This window comes from Miscanthus floridulus, chromosome 3 (assembly GCF_019320115.1).
Source record: "Miscanthus floridulus cultivar M001 chromosome 3, ASM1932011v1, whole genome shotgun sequence".
NCBI lineage: Eukaryota > Viridiplantae > Streptophyta > Magnoliopsida > Poales > Poaceae > Miscanthus > Miscanthus floridulus.
In genome coordinates, this window is record NC_089582.1 from 41064915 (window position 1) to 41088147 (window position 23233).

A 23233-nucleotide genomic window follows, 5' to 3' on the forward strand; every position below is an offset into this window, starting at 1 on the left:
TCTGCGATCAACCGTCCAAATGAGGCTTTCCATAGTTCCCTAGCTCCCAACAAGGAAGACATCCCCAGGAAGAAAGACCGATATGCTGATGACGCAGAATATGTGCCATCCGGCGTCCACCGCCAAATGAAGCGGTCGCTGGCGAGCGGCCTAAGCTGGACGGATTCCAACTTTTCCCAGAGGTCGACGTACTCACACAGCACAGGTGCAGTCCGTGCTCCGGTGATATGGCGCACCCATCGGCGTTGTGACAGTGCATCCTTGACGGATGGCAGCAGGAATCGGCGACCAACTGCCCGGAACAGATGCGCCGCGAAGGATGCAATCGACCCAGCCGGCAGCCAAGAATCACACCAAAAACGAGCCGAGACCCCAGCTCCCAGCTCGATGGTGACGGAGCAGTTAAACATGGCACTGACCGACTTCTCTGGCTTTGATGGAAGCTTCGTCCATGGAGGCGCATCAGCAGCCCTCTTCTGCCACTCCCACCTGAGGCGTAGGGCGAAGCGAAGAATCGTGGGAAATCGTGCTCGGTATCTTATTACTGCTTGCAATTGTATCTCACTGTTATATCAGTTTATATAGCAACTTATCCCTATTGAAGTTGTTTGAACCTTTCATGGAGTTCATGGTAGTTTCTTTGTCATAGGGGACAGTTTATATCATTGGGAATATTTGTTTTGTATTTCCGCCTGTGTTTGTTCGCACTGCTAGTAACCAGATCCTAACAGGTCATATAATGTGCATCTCAATGTCATCTTGCTGTCAAGGTTTAAACTAGCGGGCTATTGCAAATAGCGGTATCTTTTTTTTTTCAGAAGCTATAAAGTTATAGCGCAGCTATAGCGGAGCTACGACAGATAGCAGTTTTTAAGAAAATTATAAAAAATCAAGTAATTATTTCATAAAAACACAAGAATCGTGAAAATTACCGAACACAAATATGTTTTCAAGGCTTTAGGAGTCTAGGGAATATTATTTAATATGGCATTATAGCATAATTTGTGAGACTCAAGTGTTCAATTTTCTAAAAGATCAACTTAATAGCAAAAGATAAACATATAATAAGTAGATTGTCACTCTAAAAGCTAAAGTTGAAATAGCAACACTATTTTAAAGTCACAGCTAATCAATTTAGCGACGTTAAAGTACAACATAGTGGTTATAAATGATATAGCGAAAAAATAGAAATAACGTAGCGGGAGCTCTCTTCAGAGGCTATAGCGTTGCTATAGCCCGCTATTTAAATCTGCCTGCCTAAGGTGTGCACGCTTCGATAAATTTTCTTATTCGCCCGTGAGAGCTGTGACCCATACGTACGCAAAAACGCACCTGACCCCGAATCGATGCCCACAACACACCGGACCTGCCCTAGTTTGAGCAGCAGAGATAATGCCTGCGCTGGCTTCCTGCTGCCACTCGCCGAGCGCCGACGCAAAGTCGCAACTGCAGTGTCCACACTCTACAGTGCCCCCGACTGGATAAGCATTATCTGAAAATAGGCTCTGTCAGGCCGGTTGTGATCCTGAGAGACCTGCCGGCGGCCAGGACGTTGTTATTAAACCATCGGATCCAGAGTTGAAGTTGCCGGCGGCCAGGACGCTGTTAAGGCCTTGCCCCAAATTCTAGAATTTGGCACTATGTAAAAAGAAATTCTCCGTCACATCAAACTTGCGGTACATGCATGGAGTACTAAATGTTGACGAAATAAAAAACTAATTGCACAGTTTGGTTGTACTTTACGAGACGAACGTTTTGAGCCTAATTAGTCAATGATTGGACAATTATTACCAAATAAAAACAAAACGCTACAGTGCAGCTACAGTGTAGCAAATTCGACCGGCGCCGAATCCGGTGGCCAACTAAAGGCGGCCTAAGCCATTGGATGCAAAGTCTCAGTCGGTGGCATAAGGTCAGGCATTGACATGGTTTTTTTTTTTTTGTTTACAGCGTCGTTGACCTACAGCCTACAGACCAACGTCCCGTAGCTTGGGATACACTCCCTAAAGTATCGATACAAAACTAATTGCAGTAAATTCAGATACGTATCCCATCTATTTGCTGATACGCTCTATTGCTTGCTAAACCATTCCCCACACCTAGTACCACTAGTTGGTCATCAACAAATAGACGCCGCGCGGCCACTTCCAATCTCGCTAAAGAAAGAGTCGGTGAATATGCAATTCCTCTTAGGAGCACGATCTCTCGGTAGAGGTAGCTGCCATCTGCCTCACCTGTGCCGGTGGCTGCGTCGGTGGCCCACAGCGCGAGCGCTTGTACTACGACGAGAAGCTCCACTCATGCTGATGCCGTTCACACCAGCCCATCCAGATCTGGATCGTCTTCATAAACCCGGCAGGCTTATTCCATTCGCCTGTTGCAGTACCAAATCTGAGGACAGCACGACGATACAGAAGACGATCTGAGGACAACGGATGACGATGTATATGAGGACGCTACAGAACCAAATAGCAGCCACCGTGATGGTGCCATATACAAGAACAAGGGTCTACAGGGAAACTTCTTCGACATGGATCTTACCGACCGTAACGAGACCCGGTCAGAGCCAATGTGGTTCTCCAAGCACCCAGATGTGTACGGCCGTGCTCAATTCATCTTCCAGTTTTTCTCGGTGCTGCTGTCCAAGAGTCCTGCGGCTATCAGCAACAATGGCGGCTCGATACAGCTCTACGGATACATCGCGGCGAGGGACGAGATAGACGGCATGCTGAACTACATTGTGAATTACAGCAGGGATAGCCCCGTCGTCGTGCGGCAGGGCTCCCTCATTCAGATGACCGGCCCAAGGAGAGGCATCAAGATGGGTTCTGACGTTCTGATAGAATTCGACATGAGGGTTAAGACGGGGGAGCGTGAGGACGACGATCTGGAACTGGTCGATGGGGCATTAGTATGCTCAGAACCTCCTTATATACCATGGGAACCGGGCAAACAACGGGTTATCGGTTGACATGACTATGGCAGTTGTTGGGTACGCGATGGAGGCCACGATAGAAGTTGTTATATCACAAGTAGTACAGAGTGGTTTAAGTTTGTCTCTTAGTTCCTTTGTTGATGTCGCTGATGAAGAGATCCAGCTTTTTAGTGGTCTGGTTGCTCGGCCGGGGGCTCTAAGAAGGTTCGTGGTTGCTGTCCCATTCAGAACTACGATGGTTTTGGATTTCATTGTTGGTAGCGATGTGGTGGAACATGGGACATATGGAACCGAAACTCGGCAAATCAAGTTTGGAGCTAAGCTAAATGGATGTGCCAGGAGACAGATAAAGCTCAAGGCTGCCCTGAAGGTGACCTGGTCCTGTATTTGATGACTTACCTGTCGCCCCTCTGCTTCATAATAAATTTGCTTCTTGTGGATCTATAATTTATTACATATACAGCTTTAATTTTGTGCTGGGTCTGAGTACTGTTTACTCTGAAATATATTTCAGTGAATATTGTTAGATATTCAGTAATTCCTCTTCATGTGTTTCACAGCACCCAGTTATTAGCTTGGTTATATCAATTGAAACTATTGTCGGCCACCCACACGCCCCGGTCGCCGCGATGACATCCAGCACTTCTCGACGCCGATTTAGCGGCGATCTTCGAGTGATTTTGCCTTCTTGATTTCTTTCTTCCCTCCCTGATCTAGTCACCTGTTGCTTCATTTCTTCATTTTTTTTTAACTCATATATATTAAAAAAATATTGAAAACAGAGTACAGAGTTTCAGAGAGACGATGGAATCCCCAAATCCTCAATTACATAAAAACAGCCACCTTGTAACTGGGCATAAGACTTTAACGGCTCTTAAGGGAAGCATCCAGAGAGTAGATCATAACAATATAATTATGGTGCTCTCAGTCATGTGCAAGTTTCAGGCACTGCATATTTACCCTCTACTGGTTATCTTGTAGACCAAAGGAAATTTTGGCCCTGCTTATCTTGTAGACGAAAGGGCACCAGACTACAGGATTATAGTTCAAACAGAGTGCACCTTGTCTGCCAACTCTAGATGCAGAACAATGTGTGGCATATCTCTAACGGAAAATTGAGCCTAAACCTCTGCATGCAATTTGTATATCACTGTTATAGCAGTTTATTGTTAGCAGCAGCGTTGGGGGAGGAAGGAGAACTTAGAGAAGGGTAAGAACAGAGGATAAGGAGGACGAGTTCTTCCTCTGCTGAGTTTAGAATAGAGTTTTACAAATTTCATAATCATCCCTCATCCTTACTGCGCAGCATATATACATCAGCTAACGTAGCCACTCTGGCCCAGTAGTCTTCGGATTGGGCTTGGGATGCCGCTTGGGCCTGGACGATGTAGCTCCTGCTTCCATGTCGGCCTGGCCCGGATCCCTGTCTTGTGATGTAGCCTGGGCTTCGTTTTTTTTTTGAAAGATCCGGTTGTCCGGCGTTATATTAATAAGAAGTAGAGTTGCAATCTTACACGCGCGAGATGCGCTATCTCATGTGGCAGACGGCCATGTGAGATAAAAAGTCATTAACACCAATTACTCATATTATTTGGAGCAATCGTTTGTGGGCTAAGAGGTCCCCTTCGTGCTGAAGACCAGTCCGAGAGTTCATCCTTTATTCTTGTCAGCGCCGCCTGCTCTGTGCTCCTTTTCATATTGAAGACTGGCGTTTCTTTCGTTCCAAATGTGCCATAACGTCAGGATCGCAATCGAATGTCTCCTTCAGTTAAAGCAACAAACCATTCTTCCATATTGCTCTGCAGCCTGGGCTTCGTTAACATTTATCTAGCACCTTTAATGGAGTTCATGGTAGTTTCTTTGTCTTTACTGACATGGTAGTACAAGTAGGGATCTAAGCCTCTAACCCTTGGTGCTGTTTTTGTAAAGGAAGATCCAAGCTTATTTGGGAATATTTGTTTTGTATTTCCTCTTATATTTGTTGGCGCTAGTACTCAAAATCCTAAGTGGTCGTATAATGAGCATCTCAATATGTCATCTTGTCGTCCACAGAATATGTTTGTTAGAGAAGTTGTCCTGTTAGCTCATTTAGTGGTTGGGATAATCCTATTCTACACCCTAAAGTTCCTTGTCAGATATTTACCAATTGTGCAGTAATATGTGCCACGCGAGTAAACAGATTCTGTCTGCCAGTTGTTGGGAGAGAACGGAAAAGCCCATGCCGTCTTGCTCTGCTAGACGCTTGACCGTTTCAGTCATAGAGATCAGCTTGGTATTGCGGGTGCATGCATTGTGCAACCACGTTTAGTATGTGTGGGAAGTGGATAGCTCTATGGCCAGATGAAACTGCTGCCACATCGTTATCTTTAACAGCAGGACAGATGGAACTTGGGAAGGATCCATATAGGTAGGACCAATGTATGAATAATGCTAGTAAATTTGTATATCAGGCAGTCCTGTTGCAAATTCAGAAACAACAGCAGTACAGCACTACGCAGTTTCGAACATGAAGAGGTCGGAGCACCTTATCCTTATGTTGCCAGTTTCAGCATCAGAGCTAATATCTACGGCACTTGCAGTGTCCTCCACCAAAGCAGTGCCGCTTGCGGATTGGCGACCTGCCATATGGCGCTCACTGGATAGTGCCCTCAACCAAAGCAGTGACACATGCTGATTGGCCACTGCCCACTGGCGATATGGCGCCGACTGGATAACCATTCTCAAACTCCTGATCACTCTTACAGTCTTACTAGGCTCTTTTAGAGCAAGCTAATAATACAGTCGGCTTGTTGGCTGTAAGGTTCCTTGCAGTCTTCTCTCAGCCCACTCATATAGTAGTTAGCTCTTTACAGTTAATACATGGCCCACTTGTCTCTCTCACAGACTTTCTTGGTTCTTGTGTCCAAGCCGGCTGTAAGCTTATAGCCCGCTTCTCCTCACTCTCCTCCCCTCTCTCCTCCACCTCAGCATTTAGTCGGCTTACAGCCTGCTATTATACTTGCTCTTAAGGCCGACTGTGATCCGGAGAGACCTACCAGCGACTAGAATGTTGATAAACTATTGGCACCAAGCACTAGCGGAGCTATGTTAAGGTGAAACTGGGCTGTTGCCCCCGTTGCCTTGGAAAAATTCTGCATGCATGCATGCAAGCAACTACTTTCTTTCACGCGCTGCCGGCTGCTCGAAGCCTCCTTGCTCTCTGAACCGCAGCAACAGACTTGTGCACTCGCTCATCTGTTTACAAGCTCATAAATCACAAGTACACAAATGCATACTGGAATTAGCCCCCCTTAATTTCTTCCCACGCTCCGCCACTAGCACCAAGCATAAAATAGTTGCACCGGATGTACATGATCAGGAGTGGCAGCGCTCTCTTTTAAATCAGCATGTGTACTCTCTTTTCTTCTTTTCCAGTTCTCACATCAACTGACACTAATATATTCAGTAAAAGGAGAGACCCTATCAAGGTCGTATGTAGCTTTGTGCAGAGATAGTACGTATTGCATAGGCAAATGTGATGCCATATTTATACTGGCATCCCTATAGGTTTTATTGATTGGCAGGTAACTATTTTGTGTCTAATTTATGAGAAATATTTGTGGTGGTTGGAAAAGATATGGGCCGTCCATCAAGATAGATTGAATGGTAAAAATACAGAAGTACTGAAAGTACTTTAATCAAATAGGTGGGGATACTACTAAAAAGGGTGCGACCAATGTCCCTATATTATTGTATTTATTAGTTTACCAAATTTGCTAAATCGGTTTGTTTATGGCAACATTTTAATTTACAGACCAGCGTCCAATGGCTCTGTCTATCATATACTACCTCTTTCTTGAAGCAATATGAGAGTGGGTCAGGCTCTTAAGGATTGATGAAAAACTGGGTTGCATCCTCAACCACCTTTCTCCTCTTGTCCTCCCTCAATGCCGGTTCCTCTCCGCCGCCACTCGTCTCGTTTGATCGGCAACTGCTCAGTCCATCAAGCCTGTGTCCTGTATGACTAGGGTTCCCATGACGACATAGCGTAGCACCGCCCCGATGGTGACGACAGCTTGGGCGTCTGGCCAGTGCCCAACTGACGATAGGATCTAGGCATCTGTCCCCGGCCAGTTGCACGGGATTCTCAATTTGATTCTTCAGTATTGCGTTCGATGAAGCCTGATGTGATGACTATATGCTTCTGCATATGAGTACCGAATAGGCCATTTTCACTACTTTGTTTGCAAAAGTGCTCCTGCAATATAATGCTCGGTTGCACTCAATCACAGATGCGAGCTTTTACCATACTAAAAGATTTTACTTTGAGAGGAGAAATAAAATGCTTCGTATCAAGCTTTTAAATGGGAACTATTTGCACTTATTGATTCATCATCTAAGGGCCCAGATGGTCTGCCCCCCTATCGCTCTCTCCTCCAGGGGCGACTAAGGCGGTGCTTCCTCCTCCGCTGCCAGGGCCCATCCCCCATGCCTCCACTGCCCGGACACCGCCGGAGCCTAACATCGGAGGCTGGCGAAGGGCAAAGGACGGCATGGGCTGGGTTTTCTCCTCCCTCTCTCTCCCAGAGAAGCTCCTGAGTGTGACTTGTACGGGACGGCAGCCGGCGGCCAGAATCCACTCCGGTGCATGCGGATCCGCGCGTTCCGTCGACCGGATCTATCAAGCCTGCGCTTGGAGTTGGCTGAGGCTGTTTGGTGGTTGTGTGCGCCTGTGCGGGAGTGGGGGCGCAGGCTGCAGATCCACAACGCTCGCAGGACGTCGTCGCAGTTGTGGAGAGGTGGCTGTAGCGCGCGGGCAGCAAGGCGGCTGCGGCGTGAATGCTACACAACGGGGGCTTGGAGGCCGTGCTCAACGCAGCATCGGTGCGAGCTGGCGCGTCGGCAGTTCTTATATGTCACGGCGTCACGAGGCTGCATGCGTACTGTCGGCGGGGCACATCAGTTCTTGGATCCCTCACCGCGTCGACCTGCTTTGGCTTTGCCTTCTATTCACAACGGCTCCATGAGCGTAGCTCACGAGCTACATGTCATGGCGGACGGCGAGCAACTTCATATGGCTTCGCGGAAGATGCTGTGTTTGCCCGCACGCATCGGTCTCTGCCTCTCTGGCCACGTGCTGTGGTGCATAATTACAGGACTAGCTGATGTGTGGTGGTGCGGCCCTTTTGTACAGGTGTGAGGTGGAGTGCATTGGGACAAAGATCAGCTGGTGTTAGTTGAAGCCAATGTCGGTGACACTTTAGGTACCGTTCCCTTCCATGGAAAGCGTCGTTGAGCCTCCCCTCATCGTTTGGGGTTCTTCAGAGGAAACTCCGCTTGGGGTTTTCTTAGGCAGTTGATGATGGCGATCAACGTCGTATCCTTCCTGATGGCGTCACCTAGAAGATCCCGCACTGCCTTGATGGATGTTGGTCCGTGTGGGATGCCTACTGCTAGTATATGCAAGCCTTGGGTTTTCAACAAGGCTGGGTTCTCTCTAGTTCACTACTCTCTTGTGCCATGTCTCTTGTTCTCCTAGAGTGGATCTGCAGTAAGAAGTCAGAGCTGCTTTGATTGTGGCATGCAACAAAACTTGGCAACAATGACACACTGTGTTCCTTTCCCCTATAGAGGTCATGGTTTGTTGCGAGTGAGTGGCGGCATGTTAAGGGCTTGGCTGATATTTGCCATGAGAAGTCCCTTCTTATCGCTTGTGATAAGCTCAACAACGATAATGTGTGGTGAGCTCCGTCGATTGTTTTTCACCTTTGTGTGTAATTGGGTTGCTCAGGGTCAGCCTTCTTGGCTGTCGTGTTTAGGTTTTTCGCCAGATTTTCTTTAATAAATTGTGTGGTTGTAAGGTTTTCAGCCTAGTTTCTCTCATAAACTGGGTCAATTTTATTCTTCTTAATTGAAAGACAGAGCTCCTGCCATTGTATTCTAAAAACATTTACCATGTTAATGAACATACAGTAAACTATATTTCAACTAAGTGGTCATGCCTTGGTGCATCCAGCTTTTAAGTGGCTTTGGAAGAGCTCTTGTCAAAATAAACATAGTTTTTTTCTGGCTTCTAAAGGACAGACTAAGCATGAGAGAACTCTTAAAAAGGAGAACATGGAACTCCAGAAAACTACCACTGTGTGCTTTGCAACACTCAGGTTGATGAATCAGTCCAACATCTATTCATTAACTGCACTTCTGCAAAAGAATGTTGGAGATGTTTGCACCTACGAACACATCTCCATCTTTCACCCTTTCAGAATCTGGAAGCTATGGGGGCACAAATAAATGGAATTTTCCTTATGGAAATTATCATCATGTGCTGGTCAATTTGGATCACCTGAAATGCTCAGTTTTTTTAGAACACCCAGGTGACAAAGCAGAATTGCAAAAGGAGATTCAAAGAAAACTGTGCTAACATGTTATGCACAACAAAGAAGTACTTCCCAAAGATACAAGAATGGTTCACAAATTTAGAGTGACTTTCATCCCTCCGCATGTAGTTTTTATTTTCTTTGTTTCTTTTTTTGTCTCTTAATCCCCCCCCCCCCCCCCAACCTTTTAACTATTGCACCTATTTAATATATCCAGTAGGGGCTTTGGCCCCTCCTGTTTCTTCACAAAAAATGACATTTCGTCTATGTATCACCAAATATGTTCTTACCTGTGAATGAAATGAATTGGAATCCTTATTAGGAATGCATCCTTAATCATGTACTGATGAGTCACTTAAAATTGGCTATCAGTTACTACCACACTGACAGAAGAGGAAGTACCATATCATTTCTGGCAACACATGTTACAAAAAACAGATTCTTGGAGACATATATACTAAGCAAGAAAACAGAGTGCTAAATGGAGTGCCAAATTCATGAAGTTCCTAACATGTAACACCTACCACTTAAGTAAACAAATTCAATATGCCAGTTGTTGATAGAGAACTGAAAAGCCCATGTACTGTCGGCGAGACGCTGCTTGGCCATCTCATCTGTGGGGGTCGCCGCTAAATTGCCACTATGAGGCCCCCCAGGAGCGCATGTAGCTACTCCTCTTTAGGATCTTTGCGTTGAGTTACACACACATTCCCGATGCAAGGCATATCGAACAACTTAATCAGTTACACACTTAAGTCTCCAACACTTAAGTTGAAACATTATTGACGATAACATATGATTAAGACAAGAAACTACTACTAACACTATGATTCTATTTAACTACTGTCTTCTATCTAGGTTACACCTCATTTCACTCTTCTACTCATCGGAATACACGCAGATCATCTTGGAGAACTTCCAAGGTCAACTAACTGTCGCACTCATCGGAGACAGTCTTAGAGGAAAACCTCAACGACCTGCAAAACAACTTAACGGCAACGCCGTGAGTACAGTTCGTACTCGCAGGACTTAATTCCAACACATAAGTATTTGGTGGATGCACAGGTAATTTATCACGCATTTGTATATTTGCAGAAAAGCACATGGCGTTTCTTAGATGACAGGCTATGATCCATTTAAAGAATTTGTATTAGCAAGAGCGATATCCATAGGGATATTAAACATGTATAAGCCACATTCTCATGTTCCATCGTTACGCTACCATGGATATAGAAAGGAGGTACAATCGAATGATTCTGTCCAGAAGGACTTCAGGCTTTCAAACTCTGTAGAGGTGTACAATTGTACCCACATGGGGACCAGGACGAACCACCATACCCATGCCCAGGTAAGGTTTGCCTCACGTTCTCCAACCTTTCTCTAATCCAGCCCAAGTGTCCGACGAAAGGTTCGACTGGTGCCGGTCAATGTCTCAGACATTCCCGACCGACGCCACCCCTTGCCAGTTTCGTGGATAAACCGGTCCAATTAGTTACTCAGCTTGTCGACCCCATCCGCGACATGTGGTCTGTATGTGAAAGTGCAATCAAGCCATAATTGTGGGTTTTGGTGATAATGACCACGCAATTAGAGTACTAATGAGATTTATCGAGATGACAAGCAGGGAATCTATAATCGAGGATGTTATACGAAACTGAGGAGCCCCCAAATCACAAATGTTGATGGTTTCAAATTCAAAGGAGGTTTAAATTCTTTTATATTTTGAATTTGAGTATAGAAAAAGCCGTACTATAAATGGGGACACAATACTTAAGCTAACATGTGCTGCTAAGTGCTCAATCCTACACATATATCCTCAGTTTTACAACCAAGACAGCCAGCACTTCACTCTTACCCTTGCTGTCTTGCCTGGTGCGGCAGGGCCGCACATGGAGAGAGGCACTGCCACAGAGCGAAGCTGCGACTTAAGTGACCATTGGAGGCTGGGGGGTATTTATACCTTTCCCCTTCCTCCCTAACATCTCTCTCTTCTTCCTCAACCATTCAGCTTGTGCTGGAACAGAAAAGTGCTTCTCTCTCTCCTCCATTGGTGACCTTGACCTCCCTAGCTTCTCCATTGGTTTCTCCATCAATCCTTGAGAGAAAAAGGTGCAAAACTCGATTAGAGAGTAGATCCACTGATTCCCAACCTCTAAAGAGCACTTGGTTCACATTTTGGCATGCGGTTGTGTTTGTTACTCTTGGAGCTTGGCTCCTATCTAGATAGAGCATCGCCCGTGGAGCTTGCCGACTTGTGTGGTAGCCCCGGGAGGTTTGTAACCACCTCTTGCAGCTAGTAAACTCACCCCCTCATCTCAAGAGTTCAGTCACTTGACTTGAGAATGAGGAAGGGTTGGAAAGCCCTAAGCCTTAGTGGCTAACCTCAACAATGTGGACTTAGGCAAGCCTTTGTGGTGAGCTGAACCACGAGATAAATCATTGTGTCACCTTGTGCTTGCTTTACATTCTTGTGATTCATATTGTTGTTGAGGTGATTTCTAGGTTTGAGATCGATCTACTTGTGTGGGTGTTCCTATCACTTCTTGCTATCGATCTGTGTTCAATATACTTGCAGGGACCTCAGTAACCTCTTGGATCCAAGTTTCCTTTTACAGATTTTGAATTACATCACGAAGTTATCTGTAGGTGCGGCAGTGCCGCTATTCTAGCTTAGCAATGCCGCAGGCATAAAGCGGTAGTGCCGCGGTTGAATAATTTGACAAAAGTTCAAGTTTTGTATTAACAGGCCTATTCCCCCCTCTAGGCTAACCAAAGATCCTACAAGTGGTATCAGAATAGGCTACCTCGTGTGCGCTTCATTGCGTGAGGTATGGAACTCGAAGGAGGAACTAGTGGCGTGAAGCTAGTGGATGTCGATCCAGAGCAGGTTGATCTACACGACACCGTCAGCAGCGAGTTGAGCATGTCGACAACAAAAAACACCACGCTACCACATCTTGAGGCTACCGTTGCCGAAAGAGCTCTTAATGATGATGAGAGAAGAAAAAGGAATGAAGTAAGAAAGCTCAAAAGAGAAGCAATAGAGAAGAAGGAGCAGCAGCGGTTAGAAGATAAGAAGCAAAGAAAAGAAGAAAGAAAGCTCAAAAGAGAAGCATGAAGAAAAAGGAGAGAAGCTAGGAAGAAGGAAGAAGAAGAGAAGGCAACAAATGCATCATCAAGTGACATATCAAGTAGTTTCGAAGATGGAGATGATGATGAATCCTACCAAGTGTCGAAAGGGGGCAAGAAGGAGAAGAAAGGAAAGGGCAAAGCCGACAACAATAAATATGCCCCTGTATCCTTTAACTATTCTTCTATACCTATGACTAACCATGATCGGATGTCTTTCATCAATGTGCCCGCGGGCAAGCTACCTCATTTCGATGAGACTAACTTTGCCAAGTGAAAGCACTTAATGAGAGCCTATCTTATAGGTCTTCAGCCCAGCATTTGGGAGATTGTTTGCATTGGATTTGAGCCACCCGTTGATCCCAAGAACCCAACACTAGAAGAGATGAGAATCATTCATCTCAATGGTCAAGCCACAAGTGTGTTGCATAGTGCTTTGGATGGTGATGAGTATAATAGAGGGATTGGGTTGATTTTGCCAAGCAAATATGGGACACTTTGCACCTAGCACATGAAGGGATTGACAAAGTGAGAAAGGCAAGAATTGATTTGTTGATGTCAAAGCTCAATCGGTTTGTAATCTTAGATAGAGAGGGCCACAAGAGATGTTTGACAGGTTGATGACACTGGTGGGCAAAATTAGAGGCTATGGTTGTGAAGAGCTGGATGATCACAAAGTTGTCAAGATTATGTTGGAGGCTTATTCACCTAGAAATGAGACCGTAGTGACTCTAATTAGAGACAAGAAGTTTGAGTACTTCACACCAAATAATGTACTTGGGAGGATCTTGACCTTTGACATGCAAAGAGAAAAAGCAAATGAGAGGAAGAAGCTTGGAGAATTGCAAGCAAAGCTAGAAGGCATCAATATCAAGGATACAGCTCTCAATGCCAACAAATCAAGCAAGTAAGGCTCTACAAGCAAGCTTCAACTAGCAAGCCCAAAGCAATCAAGCAAGTCCAAGAATGATTAGAAACCACATTATCCTAATGTGAAAGTGAAAATGATGATGATCAATATGAGAACGTTGATGATATTGCTCTCTTTATAAAGAGGTTTCACAAGGGGCTAAAGAAGCAAGGATACAAGGTAGTGAAGAGAAAGTTTCCAAACAAGAAAAAGAGGACATGCTACAATTATGGTAGCACCGATCACTTCATTGCCAAGTGTCCATATGAGATCAAGGACAACAAATACATGAAGGACAAGGATGACCATAGAAAGAGCAAGAAGTACATGGGAGAGGCTCAATTTGGGCATGAATGGGACTCAACTAAAGAGAGCACAAGTGAAGAGGATGAGAAGGTTGCAACCGTTGCTATTCACAAGTCATTCCCTACACCAAGGCTCTTCAACAACATGTCCGACAATGACTACTAATCCCCTCACATTTGTCTCATGGCAAAGGGTGAGAAGGTAAAATCCAAATCGAAGGCCAAATCTTCTCCACCTACTAGTGATATCTCTAGTAGTGATATTAGTGATAGCTCTAGTGATGAACAAATTGATCAAATAACTAAAAATTTGAATGGAAAAACCAAATTATTCATCACTAAGCTGATGGAGGATTTGGAGAGTGTCCAAGCCGAGGTATAATCTAGAGAAGAGACTCTTATCCAACAAGAGGATCTCTACATTGCTAGCAAAGAAGCTCTTTTATTAGAGAGAAGTGAGGTAGAATCCTTGCACAAGGCTTTGGCCAAAGAGCAAGAGGACCATGCTATTACAAAGAAAGCAAATAATGCTCTCAAGAAAAAGTATTATGACTTGGATGAAAAGCACAAAGAACTTGAGCTGCAATATGGCATTCTTTGGGATAGCAACTCACATCCCCCTAAGGAAAAGGAAACCTCTACTCCCTCCACTAGTCAAGGTTGTGAAAAATGTTATAATCTTGATTTGAATGCCTATTCCACTAACCTTGCCAATATGGAGGCTATGAGAAAGAAGATTGCAAGGCTCAATGGGGTGCATGATTGACAAGGCTCAAATCAATGGCAAAAAGAAGGAAGAACAAAAGGGGCCACAATACAAGCAAGGAAGGCAACCCTCAATCAAGCATGGGCTTGGACACACAAAAGGAGCCAAAACAAATGGAAGAAGGATAGTGAATGGCTATGAGTATGTGTAGTTTGAGAGGAATGATAGAATTGGTATAGATTAGCCTGCACAGCCTACGCCAGTGCAATGTCATCGAGCGGTAGTGCTACGCAGCGGCAATGCCATGGTGAAGGGCGATAATGCCATGCCCCACAAAAATGGGAAGGCTACCAATTCTGTTCCTGACGAAACTAATCCCAAGAAGAAGGTGTTCTAGTAGAAACAGGTTTTCCAGAAGCCTAAGGAATCAATGTGGGGCACCAAGAACAAGTATGGCTATCAACCAAAGACCCATACACCTCGACAAAGCTTGACATCATGCTTTGTTTTAAAGAACAACAACAATGAAAAAGTGGTTGCCAAATATGTTGGAAAGGAAACCAACATATATAGGAATACTTCTATTTGGGTTCCTAACTTTCTTGTGACTAACATGCAAGTCCCCAAGTTAGGTTGGGACCTAATCTAGCAACTAAACTTATTTTGTAGGCGTACTCCTCTGGTGGATCAAGTTGGGTGCTTGATAGTAGATGTACAAATCATATGACCAGAGAAAGGAGTATGTTCTCATCATATTCCCCGATGACACACTCAAATGAAAATATTGTTTTTGGAGACAATTAAAAGGGGAATGTGATTGGTCTCGGTAAAGTTACTATAACCCATGAGCATTCAATTACAAATGTATTACATGTTGATTCGGTAAGTTACAATTTGTTGTCCATTTCTTAATTGTGTGAGATGGGCTACAATTGTCTCTTTACGCATAAGGGTGTGGAAGTCTTTAGAAGGGAGGATTCCTCTATTGTATTTATGGGTCAATTAAAGAACAAGCTTTACTTAGTTGATTTCAACAAAAGTAAAGCTAAGCTTGAGACTTGTTTAGTGGCAAAATCTAGCATGGGTTGGCTTTGGAATTGCCGACTAGCCCATGTTGGGATGAGAAACTTGGGCAAACTTCTAAAACATGAACACATCCTTGGACTAACAAATGTTCACTTTGAGAAAGATAGGATTTGTAGCGCTTGTTAAGCCATAAAGCAAGTTGGCGTACCTCACCCACCGAAGAGCATCATGACCACCAAGCAACCATTGGAGCTAATACATATGGATCTCTTTAGACCGATCACCTACCTAAGTCTCGGGGGTAACAAATATGGTCTTGTCATTGTTGATGACTATTCCCATTTTACTTGGGTATTTTTCTTGTATGACAAGTGCCAAGTTCAAGAGAAGGTGAAGATATTTGTTAGAAGAGCTCACAATGAGTTCGGTCTTCCCATCAAGAAAGTGAGAAGAGACAATAGGACCGAATTCAAGAATACTCTATTTGAGGAATTTCTTGATGAAGAGGGCATCAAGCATGAGTTTTCAACTCCATATACCCCTCAGCAAAATGGTGTAGTAGAGTGAAAGAATCGTACACTCATTGACATGGCAAGGACAATGCTAGATGAGTACAAGATGCCAGACCTCTTTTGGTGCGACGCCATCAACACCGCTTGACATGCCATCAACGGCCTTTACCTACACAAGAAGTTGGAGAAAACTTCAAATGAGCTTATAACCAGTAACTAGCCTAAGGTGTCACTTTAGAGTGTTTGGGTGCAAATGTTTCATACTTTAGAAGAAACCCAAAACCTCTAAGTTTGCACCTAAAGTTGATGGAGGTTTTCTTATTGGTTATGGATCAAATGAGCATGCCTACCATGTCTTCAACAAAACCTTCGGGAGAGTTGAGATTGTGGTAGATGTGACATTTGATGAATCTAATGGCTCTCAAGTGGAGCAAGTTGATTCAAGTGTTGTAGGAAAGGAGGATCCACCATGTGAAACAATTATGAAATTGGCTATTGGTGATATTAGACCATAAGAAGATGAAGTCACTGAAGTATAGATTTATCAAGTTGCTTTTGCACCCATTTCCACTGACATACCTAATGCTGAACAGTAGCAGACCCCTATTGCAACACCTGCACACTGCAGTGCCACATCAGAGAGCGGTAGTGCCATGCCTACACAGTCAACAGTAGCTGATTCGACTCTAGCTTGTGGACAAGACCTACAACCCATATTTGAGCAACAAGATGATGAAGGTCTAGAAGATGAATAAGAGGCCATTGAGCATCCAAGGCTATGACAAACAATGCAACAGGATCATCCCGTTGACAACAACCTTGGAAGTCTTCAAAAGGGGGTAACAACTCGTTCACATTTAGCAAACTTTTGCCAATATTACTCGTTTGTTTCCTCTTTGGAACCTCTTAAGGTAGAACAAGCACTTGGAGACCTGGATTGGGTGATGGCCATGCAAGAAGAGCTCAACAACTTCAAAAGAAAACAAGTGTGGACCTTGGTGGAACAACCCAATACCAATGTCATTGGCACCAAGTGGGTCTTCCGCAACAAGCAAGATGAGAATGGCATGGTGACAAGGAACAAGGCAAGATTGGTTGCTCAAGGTTTCACTCAAGTAGAGGGCTTGGACTTTGAAGAAATATATGCACCGGTGGCAAGGCTTTAAGCAATCTGAATGCTTCTAGCCTATGCTGCTCATCATAGCTTAAAGCTATACCAAATGGATGTGAAGAGTGCATTTCTCAATGGCCCTATTCAAGAACTTGTCTATGTTGAGCAACCACCGGGCTTTGAAGATCACAAGTTTACCAACCATGTCTACAAACTCCAAAAGGCGCTCTATGGGCTTAAGCAAGCACCAAGAGCATGGTATGAATGCCTTAAGGAATTCTTGCTTAAACAAGGCTTTGAAATAGGCAAAGCCGATCCTACCCTTTTGTAACACCTCGGGTGTTTAAATATTAAAATCTGACATGTCATCATATGCATTGCAAAGCATTTGGCATTTGGCGAAAACTTTGAGATGCATACACTAATACAAGTTTATATTTATGTGGTATGTGTTGGAATGTATTGTTTGACTCAAGTTCAATGTTTGTTTGGATTTTGAATTTTTCGAGAAAACCCCGCTTTTCAACATTTAAATCCTACCCTGAAAATCCATTTCAAAATCTAAGCATATTTTGGGGTTGGGCCCAAAAGAAAAAGTGTAGAGCTTGGCAAGTTATACAAAGTTTATTTTTAGAGTTTTTCAAGTTGTTTAGAAAAATTTTGAGTAATTCAAAAAGGCGTAATTCGTTAAATTTCCCTATTTGAATTCAAAAGTTCATTTCAAAATCTAGACCGAATTAGGAAATGGTTATAAAAGCAAAGTTGTAGAACTTTTGATTTTGAACAACTTTTATTTTTGGAGATTTTTGAGTTGTTATGAAAATTTGGGAGTAATTTGTGAATTTTGGCGAATGGCAAACTTGTAATTTTGATGAACAGTGTTCACCGCTTGCGCTACACCGCCGGCGAGCTTCAGCTTGCTTCCAGTCGCGCGCGTGGCCGTCTGGGCGTCGCGTTGGCGCGCTGAAGGCTTCGTCGTGGCTTCCTTGAGCTTCCTGGCCATCCTTTTAAGCCTGAGCCGCCATCGTCGTTGCCCTTCTTCCTTGCTCTGTTTTCCCGTCGCCACTGCTCCACTCCGGCGAGCCCGTGCCGTCGTTGTCGTGCTCCACCGTCGCTGATAAGCTAGTCCCAGCTCCGCTTTAGCCTTACGCGCTCAGCCAACCCATCAATTCAGCTTAATTTTGCTAGGAACCACCGCTCGTCGTGTTTCTTCTCCACGGCCGGCAGCCCCACCGTCGAGCCCGCGTCGCCGTGGCCAGCGCGCTACGGTGAGTCCCTGCCCTTGCCGAATCTTGCTTCAGCTTCGCTGCAATGATGTAGTGCTTTGTGACCCATTGGTTTCTCATTTTGACCACCACAGCTACCGGAGCATCGCCGTCGTTGAAGATCGCTTCGCCGTGAACCCTGTCAATGTCGAACCGTGTCATCGTAGCTCATCTGGTCCCATTCTTTGCTCCAACGTGTTCGTGGTGAGCTACTGGACCTTCCCATGCCCTCTGTTTCCCCGTTTTCGGCTTCGTTTCACCGGCGTAGCACTGCCGTGTCACCGCGTCCGCCATGGCCGACGACGAGCTAGTGTAGGGCCGTAATCCATGCTGATAGGGACGTCAATCGATGCGCCTAGACTTAGTGATCATTTTGGTACGTTGGCCGTCGCCGTTGATCTCACCGTCGGCGAGAAATCACTGGTCAGAGCCATCGCTGCCGTAGTCAACGTCGGAGGTTGAAGATGACATGTGGGACCCGTTGTCAGTGACTCAGCGTTCAAATGGATTTTTTTTCTATTTTCAGATTTGATTGAATAGTATCTGTTTTTGTTATTTTTGTATAGATTTATTTAAAGCTCTAAAAATTATGAAAATTTTTGTGTGACTTCTCTGTGATGTATAGATTTAAGAAAAATATGAACTAATGTTTTTCAGTAATTTTTAAATGTGGTAAAAATTGCTCAATTAATTCATAAATGGATTTCCATGATTTTTCTAGGCTTATTTATTTATCCAAAAATTATGAAATTTGTTTTGCCACTTAGTTAACATGTAATGAACATGTACTAAAATTTTGAGCTCAATTAGAATAAGTTGATTTATTTCATAATTTTGAATTAAATAATTAATTCATAAAAGCAAATAGTAACCTTTAATGATTTAGGTTTTTGTTTGGACTTTTGGATTGAGTGATGACCTTGGGTCCTTAGTTGATGATGATCCTTGGCAATTGATGTATGTGTTATGAAAAAGGATTTAGTTGGTTGACTTGCAACTGTACCGCGAAGAAAAGTTGTATTCAAATTGTTAATTTTTCATCCATCATCGAGCATCATGTTTCATATTCCACATCATGTTAAACATGGCATTGTTATTACGTGTAGTGAACGAAGGTGAGAACGTGGTAGTTAATCAAGCTGTTGAGGAGGTTAATCCGTCTATTGAGGTCGGGTCGAATCCTTGTGTAACGTCGTAGGAACTGGACTTTTCCGTCAACAAAGGCAAGCCCCAGATGCATACAACCCTACCTTGTGTTTTACAAATTAATTTCGCTTTTGCTTTCCGTTACTGCATTAAGTGATTAGGAGTTAAGTAAGAGCCTAATTGGTGCATTACCACCCTTGTTATTCCATATTTACCATATTACCAGTTTTAAACTCGTATATGCCTAGTTTTGCTTAGCTATGCGTAGAACGATGAAAGTCGGGTGACCCCCTGCCACCTGCAAGTTTTAAATGGGACATTGGTCAATATTGTTAGCATGTGATATGGGAATGTGGAGTAATAAATCTAGACCGGGCGGACTCGGTGTGTGTGAGCCACAAGACTGGAGGTCTTGTGAGCGGGTTCTTTCCGCCTGTGTCGATTAAGGCACGTCCATTGTTGAATTGTATGATGTGAGAATTTGTAGTACTAACCACATACTCCGGTAAGCCTAAACTTAGAAATTCTATTACGAGAATGGCTACTCGCGCACTGGGAGTGGAGAGATGGAGGGAATAGCGTGTACCCACGTGGCCATGGGCTGGAATGGTGGAGTACTGTATTCTCGGGTGGCGTGGACCCGTTCTTGTTTTAGAAGATCCGAGGGTAGGTTGATATATGTGAGTCGGGGACCTGCATATGTCGTGTGGTTTGGAATCCCCAGCTGGGCTTAATTGGTTCGAATCGTCGTTGCTCCTCGGTTATGGAGACTCAACTCACTGTTCATCATCGTAGAATTAATAACCGGAACTTGAATAAGGCTTGTAAAGGTGTTGGATATGAAGTTTCATGATCTCAGTGCGGATCGTGTCAGCTTTGTATATAATTCTTGAGAAGTTTTCTATATAAAGAACGTTGTTAAAAGAGCTTTTACGCAAAAGAACTTTGATCATTATTAAAGCTATACCTTGAATCCCTGAGCCTGTATTACTGAGTTTATCAGTTAATATTTCGGTTAAGTCTTATTGAGTACTTTTGTACTCAGGGTTCGTTGACCTCTTGTTGCAGGTGAGCTTCATGAGCAGATCTGTTTTGGATCGTGCTGCATGACTATCGTTCATTCTGACGATGAGAAGTAAATGTGTGATCCTTGGGCAGGATGTTTATTTTGTGTGTTAAGTATATGTTCATTATGCCACTCCACTACTACTATGGTTTGTAATAATTATTGAACTTAGTTTGTAAGGTTTGAAACAACTGGTTTGTGAACTATGTTATCGTAAGACTTCCGCTATTTTTACTCTGGTTTTGATATTTGAATAAATGTTGTAATACTGTAATGACTCTGTAACGTGATCCTGCTCGGAAATCGTGGATGATTCGGGGTTCCCCGAGGACACCCGACAGTCTTTTTAAGTTATTGGAAACATATGCATAAATGTCAAAGGTCGTCGGACAGTGACAGGTGCATGTGGGCCCTATAACTTAGGAGGTTCTGCCACAGAATGGTATCAGAGCCATTGTTACAAGGTTTTTGTTGTATTGTTTTACAAAAACTTCAAAATGATTTGGATGACTAAATTTAACTTGTTAATTTGGTCCAAATTGCTTCTGACTTATCTTATTTCTTTCTCACCATTCCCTATTGGATTAAAAAGGTTTTGTGTGGTGGAGTAGTAATCATACTATGCCCTATATAAAAACAAATGTTGTTTATGTGTATTATAAACTTTGCTGTTTTTGTTCGTAAGAACAATTCATGCATCAGGAATAATTCACTCGTTACTTCCTTCACCTCTTAGTCTGGAATTAAGTAGTGAGTCTGGTTGGAGGAATGTAATCCATCTTAGCTACTTTTTGGATTTTGATCAAATGGTCTTACTTGGATTAAATTGGCTTCCTACAGTATGGCTCGTGCCAAGATGACGCCCCGTAAGTCCACTGGACCCAAAGGAGTTCCTCGTCACCAACTTGCCCCTAGAAACGATGGTGCTAGCAGTAGTAGATCTAGGCCTGATCCTAAGGCAGAGATACAGAGGATTTCCACAGAGTTAGCATAAGCTACTAGAGATAGGGCTTTGGATGCTATACAGGTGGGAGAATTACAGGATCAATTGAGGCGTCTCACCACCGCACACAGGAACTGCGAAAGTATGTTAGTTCATACGGTGGAAGGAAGAAATGAAGCTTGGCACAGGGAAAATGTAGCTAGAGCTAGAACTCATGAGCTAAAATTCTATGTAGAAGATTTAGAAGAACATAATACGTATCTACATGAGGAGGTTCATAGGCTTAGCAATCTACTAAATCCGAATCATGAGCCTCAAGCTGATGCCATGGACCTCGGTGTCATCCTTGCCGATGATGATGAATCGGGAGAGGAAGAAGAAGAAGATCCTGAAGAATTAGTAATGATTGATGAAAGTGATGATGAAGGCGGTAATAATTCCAGAATGGATACCGAGCCTGAAGTTTGAAGAAATTGAGGAAAAGAGTAGAGGTGTATAATAGTAGCTTTAGTTTAAGTTATGTAGTTCTATTTTCGTACTCGTGGGTTTGTTTGTACATTAGTAAACTCTATGTAATGTGTCTAGAGTAAGCTTTGGTACAATTCAATAAAGACATGTGAATAAAGTTTGGTTTGTTATGAGCAGATGCGTCGTACACGGGGTTTGTTTATTTTGGGAACTTCACAAGATGAGGACGGTATTCCAGATCCGCCACCAGTTCCAACCAATTTAGCTGATGCTATAACTGCACTTGTCAATGTGACGGCTAAAAATTCTCGTTTGCTTCATGAGATGGCTCAGAGTAATCAGAATCAGATGTACGGAAACCGTGGACGCCACCATAACCGACAGGAGGCTACATATGTTGATTTTACAGACACAAGACCCCCGGTGTTCACCAAGGCAGATGAACCATTGGAGGCTAATGATTGGCTTCAAACCATGGAACAGAAATTTGACCTTATCCCATGCACGGAGTATCAGAAACCTACGTTTGCCACCCAACAACTTAGAGGAGCAGCAAGTGCTTGGTGGGCAAACTTAGTGGCTATGCAACCAGCTGGCATTCCAATAACTTGGGCTGAGTTCCGTACAGCCTTCAGAGCCCATTATATTCCCGAAGGAGTGATGGCTATGAAGCTAGATGAATTCCTTGCTTTGAAACAAGGAGATCAAAGCGTGATGCAGTATGTGGGAAGGTTTAATCATCTGTCCCAATATGCATCCGAACATGTCAATACTGATGCCAAGAAGAAGAGGTGGTTTATGAGAGGCCTGAATACCAAGTTGCAGACTATGATGACCACTTGCACCAATGTCACTTACCATGAGGTAGTAAATATTGCAATTGCTTCAGAATCAAAGTATCGGCAGCATAAGGAGCTCAAAAAGAAAAAGAGTGTGCCGTCTGGATTTTTAGGGGGAAATCCGAAGAGGCAGAGGGTGATTTATCATCTAGTATATCATAATCGTCCTCCTTATCGTCCGCCGCAGTTCCAAGCCGGGCAACAGTCAAATGTCCATCCTGCTATAACCTATCCGAGTTCACAGTCAACCAATACTCCTGGTGGCAATGCTCCAACATCCCAGGGTCACAACTATTCATGCTACAATTGTGGAAGGACTGGTCATTTCTCTAGGGAATGTCCATATCCTAGGCAGGCTAATCAAAATTATCAGAAGGCCCTTGCTAATCAACAACAGGGTCAGGCACCAAACAAGAACCCCAATCAGAATGCTCAGAAGGGCAAAGATGAGAGGAAGACAGGACGGGTGTTCTATATTCAAGCTGGAGAAATTCCGGAAGGGGAGCCAGTGATGAT

The 23233-nt window shown here is 43.9% G+C and overlaps 1 pseudogene; it reads left to right on the forward strand.

Annotated features, from left to right (window-relative positions):
• Positions 1–387: 387 nt before the first annotated feature.
• On the forward strand, positions 388–3326 carry LOC136543596 (uncharacterized; annotated as a pseudogene).
• The last annotated feature ends 19907 nt before the right edge of the window (positions 3327–23233 follow it).